The sequence below is a fragment of the Apteryx mantelli genome, unplaced genomic scaffold (assembly GCF_036417845.1).
Source record: "Apteryx mantelli isolate bAptMan1 unplaced genomic scaffold, bAptMan1.hap1 HAP1_SCAFFOLD_33, whole genome shotgun sequence".
Taxonomy (NCBI): domain Eukaryota; kingdom Metazoa; phylum Chordata; class Aves; order Apterygiformes; family Apterygidae; genus Apteryx; species Apteryx mantelli.
In genome coordinates, this window is record NW_027118682.1 from 6,761,604 (window position 1) to 6,767,667 (window position 6,064).

Here is a 6,064-nt window from a genome sequence, read left to right on the forward strand (position 1 = left end):
CGTGCTGAGGGACATGCACTTGGGGGAAGGCATCCTCCTCAACTACAGCACCCTGCGCACAGGGACGCCTTCCCCTCTTCCAGGCCAGCTACAACAGCAGACATGCTGGCAGAGGACCAGGGCACGCAGTGGGTCTGCAGCAACACTGGCATCCCCACAGCCACTCCCGCTCAGCACAGAGATGCAAGGGCTCTCTTGACCCCTCGTTCCTCACATGCTGCCTCAAACCTGAGCTCCCAGGGTATCCCCCCCCTCAACCCCTGCACATCAGCGCCGTCCCGCTGCAGCTTCCAGCTTGGGGCCCACGATGGCAGCTCCCCCTGAGCACCTGCGTGCCAACAGAGCCACCCTTCTGGGCTTTGCCAGCTCGCCGCTCACTCTGTCCTCTTCCCTAGCATGCCTCTTCAGTGGCAGCAGACAAAGCTAAGGTTCGTTTAGAAAGATATACCTGCAAACTTCAGGATGTCTCCTCCAAAGCCCAGCAGCTCTGCAGGCAAAAGAAAGAGAGGAGTTGCCTCTATGCCTTCTTCAAGGAAGCCACAGAAGAAGGCACTCTGCTGCCAGAGGAGCACAAGGGCAGCAGTGCATTGTGGGGCACAATTCAGGAAAGCACAGCTGCAGCCTCTCTACTTTGGTCACAGGGACCACAGCACTGGTGCCTGCAGTACCGGGCCCTGCAAAAGGGAGCTAGGGAAGGTAACACGCTCATTTGTCAGCACCAGCGTCCCCACGTCACTTGCACACTGATACTGGCTGCATGCCCCCCCACTCCCCTGGGCCCCAACACCAGCAAAAGCTTCCTCCATCGCAAGAGTCCAGCTGCTCTCGGTGGTCCTCAGGGCCCACAGAAACGCCCAGCCTGCACAAGGAGGCAGCAGCAGGCTGCCCAGCACACCTCTCTCCTCTCCCAAAGAGCAGGCTCATGGCCCCATCGCAGACAGTCCTGCAGAACGGCACTTACCCTCCAGAATGTCACCCATGTAGTCATTGAGGGTTTGCGTTAGCTCATCTGCACCCCGCTCTATGCTGATGCTCTGGCTAAACTTCTCTGTCAGAGCAGTGAAACCTAGAACAGGGACACACAGGCACACAGAAATCAGGAAGTGCCTACATGGCCCGAGGACGTGGCAGCCAGCTTCATGCTCCCACCTCAGAGAGCCTGCACATTACATCTCGCCCTGACCTGGCCGGTTACAACAAGCCTTGACCGCCCAAGAGAAACCAACACTCTCGCACTGGCCGCTGCTCCTGGCAGCGTGTGTTCCCCCACACCGCACAGCCTGGAGCAGGTGCCCCTGGCCCACGCTCTCTTGCAGCCCATGGAGGACTGCCTGGCACTGGGTGCCTCCGCCGAGCTCAGCTAGCCGACTCCTGGCCTCTTCCAGTTCTCTCATCTTTTGGAGCCCCTTGCTCCTTGGGACGTCAGCTACCTCTGGCTCTACTTCCGCCAAAGTGGAAGACGTCAGCAGCAAAGAGAACTCCTCTGATCCATTCGCCACCAGAGGTGGCACCAGGGCTCCAAAAGGCCCGAGGAGTCCCAATGCCTCGTGTCTCTCACTTCTTCTCAACGCTCACCCTTCACAAGCCTTTGACCCACCTGACACATCTGCAAAGAGCAGTACTCCGTGAAAATTCTGAACGCAACCAGTTTCGTGCCTCAAGTCCTCAGACAAAACGAGATCGGGGACGTAAGCAGCTACTTCCCCCAGTCCTGAGCAGTGCTTGGACCTTCTCTCCCAGGCACAAGACATCGTCAGCACCCTTGGGGTACACGGGGTACCTCGGGACAAGACGACCGTGCCCAGCAGGGAGCAGGACAGGATAGCACGGCACCACGCAGGGCTGCGCAATAAGCCTGGGCCTTGGGAGGGGCGGCTGGCCCTCTGCCACCAAGGGGCGGGTCACAATCGGCTGGCAGTGACATCAGCTGCACGTCATCCGTTGCCTCTATGCTGTCATCAGGCTACAGGGTCAGCTAACAGCGACAGCCTCTGCATGCCATCGCTTCCCTGGCAACTGCAGCACACAGCCGGGCAGGTCCTGGGTTCTTTTGTCATCAAAACAAGTGGGTGTTTTCCAGAAGGTGGGCGACAGAGCAAACCTCCACCCACAGGCCTCCTGGGGGAGGCCAGAAGGAGACGGACAGGGCTGCACCAGGACCAGGGCAGACAGGCGTATCAGAGAGGGGAAGAAAAAGCTGAAAGACTCGGCAGGAGGCAGCTCCAGTTCCCTGCTCCGGGGCTGAGAGCTGTGTAAAGCTTTCATGCTGCAGGGACGTGCACCCACACTGGGCACCCCAGCTCACACGCAGCCCACAGCTCGTTGCTCCCTATGGGAAGGTGAGCCGGGAGCTGAGGGTGACCCCCGCGCAGGCAGTGCCCTCGCCCACGGGGCGCAGTCCCGCAGGGGCTGAACACGGCACGCACAGCTGCATGCTGGCCTCTAGCCAGGCGAAGTACAGCTGGCTGCTACAAGTTGCTTGTTTTCTGTTCTTTTCTTCCTGGTTTCTCTTTCTCAAATAAACTCAAGAATCTAGCCTGCCAGGCATCCCACTTAAGCGCGCCCGTCCCTTTAGACAGAAGACAGCTGCGGGCTTCGGGGGCTGCTCCGTCCAGAGGGCACCAGCTGGGAGCACCTGGGCTCCAGGGACCAGCTCCTGCAGAGACCGAGTGCCTAAGAGCAGCTGCTGGAGGCATCCCTATTCTCTACGGACTAGGGCATGCATTCACTTGTAAAGCCGCCTTGCCTTGCCTTGGGACTGATGGCGAGCCTGTGATCACAGTAACGCTCAGACCAACAAAAGGAAGGGGCTGACATCAGAGGGCGGGAAGAAATGCAGGAAGAAATTTAAGAGGATTTGTCCAGCACATGCTGGTGAAAGTAGGGCTCTGTACCAACCACAGGGCTACTTTAATCGAGCTCCCACAAAACTCAGAGACAAGTAGAGGCCGTGTAAGCTCACGTGTGTCCATGTAGGCATCCCTCCCCTTCCTAGGCAGGACCAAGCAGGCTTTCTCTGAACCGAAGAGAAGCTCTGGCACTAGCCCTGCGGCCCTGTGGCCACAAAGCCGCCCAGCAGGAGAGGGAGACTCAGCGCCCTCCTTGAAACATTTTTCTGCAGGAGGCTGAAGACTGTGCAAGCAGGAGGCCATCACCCCAAACACAAACTCACATGCAAGAAAAGCACTTGTGTGCCCTGCACACAGTGATTCTCAGGGGAACAGCACAGCTCCCTCCTTCACAGGCACTCAGCGTGCAAAAGGCTGCGGAGTCAGCACAACTGCCCGAGCAGAAGAGGCCCCTGGGGGCCTGCTTCAGGATTTAGGCTCCCTGCAGCCCGTTCGCTTCAAAGCTACAGTTGCAAAAATCACCCTGCAGGTAACTCCGTGGAGTTCAGACCACCGCACCAAGCTCAGCACAAGTGCAGCAAACAGCCACTTGCCCTCAGACACACGGATGGGGCACTGATGCTGCTGCCAAACCAGCCCCTGCTCAGCCCCAGACACATCTTCCAGGGGAATGAGCAGAGCTTTATCCATGCAGCAGAGCTGGTTTCAACACTGCACAGCAGAGACATTCATCTCCCACTTTTTTTGTTCTGTTGTTAACTGCACTGCTGAGCAGGAGAAATACACACTTCCTTGCTTGCTTGTGATCATGGACAGGATCACGACATGCCTGGAGAGATGCCAGGCAGGCATGAAGGCAGCCCTGTAGCAAACGCATTTGGCAAGCAACTCGCGGTCATCACAGTGTCAGTGTCCTCTCTGCTGTCTTCCTCACACAGAGAAGAACTCAGAAGGGACCTGGAGAAACTCCGGGGGAACATTTAATTGGAAGCATAGCGGTTTATGAAGGGCCCCAAACACCTGTCGCTAATATTCTGGAGGAACATATTACAGTAAGAATTGTGTGTAAAAAAGCATAAGGCAACAAATTTTCTTTAGAAAAAGACTGTACTTGCACACTGCTTCCACAATGAAGGTAGCCTATAAATCCTGTAGAAAAAGAAAACTAGGAAGGAAAAAAGCAGAGCAACTTGCAAGGGAATCTGCCTACGGGAAAGTACTCTTTAAGGAACAGGAAGCCTCAGCAGGAGAGCCAAGTTGCAACTTGCAAAGCCCGTCACGTTCCTTTTTCAAGAAAACGTAGCAAAACCACACCTTCGCATGGTTAGAAAAGCCTGAGAGTTCCGCTTTTAGTCCCTTCTAGTTTGGAAGTCTTGTACTTCAGCTTAAGCCAAAAAAGTGCAGACTAAAGCACAACTCAGACCAAGCTCATTCTTAGTGACTTCATTAAGGTTATCAACATTTAACTAGTACCATTCAGTTAAACTGCATCACAAAATTCTGGGCATCCTGCGGCCATCTGGAGCAGCTTCTTCTTTCTCCTCTCCTCTCCTCTCCTCTCCTCTCCTCTCCTCTCCTCTCCTCTCCTCTCCTCTCCTCTCCTCTCCTCTCCTCTCCTCTCCTCTTGTCAAGGAAGTTTCTTTGCCAAATGACAACAAATGCCAATCGGGAGGTAAGATTCAACATCTTCATATGATGAAGCACCATAATTTGGCCTTTTACAGTCACCAAAGACGAGCTTGAAATACACCACAGGGACAAACGGAGAAATAGCAAAGTACTAGTCAGGCTGCCAGCAGCATTGAGAGCAAAAAGAGAATGTTTTTGATCTTTTGAAATTAGACACCCCTTAAAATCTCTACCCTCAACCTGGGGGCCCTCCCCAGGGGCCTTCCTTGTAGCACTGTAGTGCTCTGCTGACCTTCCAGCTCATAAAGAGTAGGGAAAACAAAAAGTGCTATTTGCTGTCTGCAAGTTAGGCTTTATCAATTGCCTTTTAGAAGAGCCATTAGGTCTTGCCTGGGATTTTTAGCACTGAGTGTGTTAGGGCCTTGGGATTTTCTCATGCTATCAGTTGCTTTGGGGCATCAGAAAGGATGAAGAGGCCAGCGCTCTTTCAGCTTTGCAGACTGCAGGTCTATCAAGTTTCATTTCTGTGCACGTTGCATTTTTCTCAAAAAACTTTCTTAGGACTGCTCAAGACACATCTTCCTCTAAACTTTTCTTGCTTGAGATTTATTTCATTTCAATTTAATTTAATTTAATGTAATTTAATTTAATTTATTCCTTTTATTCACCAGGCCTTGCATTGAGGCCTTAGAGGTTGTCCTGGGCAAGTGAACTGATAAGAGATGGCTACGGCTGCTCGGGAAGCAGAGCGTGTGGGCTTCCCTTGAAGATGCCCAGGCCCACCATGACAGCATGTGTCTCCTGACTAGGTAAGAACACCAAGCATGCACCTTGCCTTGTTTCAGGTGTCTGTGAGCAAGGATGTGGCTGGCGGGTCCCTTGCTTTGTGCCTTGGGAGCTGTCCTGAGTTGCAGAAGAGCATCTGCATGAGAGCAGGTGAATTTTGGAGGCCCCTGGGCTATTGCCTCCCTGTGTGCCAAGGAGAGCAGCCCTCAGCGCCGCAGCTCCCTCCCCACGGGGGCACCCTCTAGCCCCCAGGATCCCTCCATGGGGCAGAGCCCGGCAGGGCTCCTTCAGGTGGGGACTGAGCCAGGTATGCTGTCACCATGGCCTCCCCATATCAGCAGTGACCTCAGCGCCGCTGTGCCAGAGCTGTTAACACGGACAGCGGTGGGACAGGGCCCGCGATCGAGCTCCCTGCTCCTGCCCGTAATGGGGGCTCCAGCCATGAGCCAGGCAGAGCGGCTGAGCGAGAGGGGGAATGTGGCGCTGTGGAACAAGAGGAAGGTAGGCAGAACCATCTGGGATGGCCGCAGCTGCCCCACAGCCCATGGAGGTGGACTCCCCAGAGGGAGTGTGGGGTTCCTCCCCACCTTCCTGAGGCACCGTCTGAGGAGCCTTGACAAAGCGCAAACAACAGGAACTTTACTTCATGTCTTTCCTGAAAGCTTCAATCTCCTGAACCACCGCGTAGCTCTGCACTGTGCAGGAATACGATGACACAACACTGCTGCAGATACAGTTTCAGCCGACGCAATCCCCAGTGCCACCACCGGCTGCTCTTGAAAATTCATTCTGAGATTAAC

General features: G+C 54.7%; 1 pseudogene; it reads right to left on the reverse strand.

Moving 5' to 3' along the window:
• Positions 1–1,924, reverse strand: part of LOC136996284 (adenylate cyclase type 10-like) — a 29,897-nt pseudogene extending 27,973 nt beyond the window's left edge.
• Positions 1,925–6,064: the final 4,140 nt, after the last annotated feature.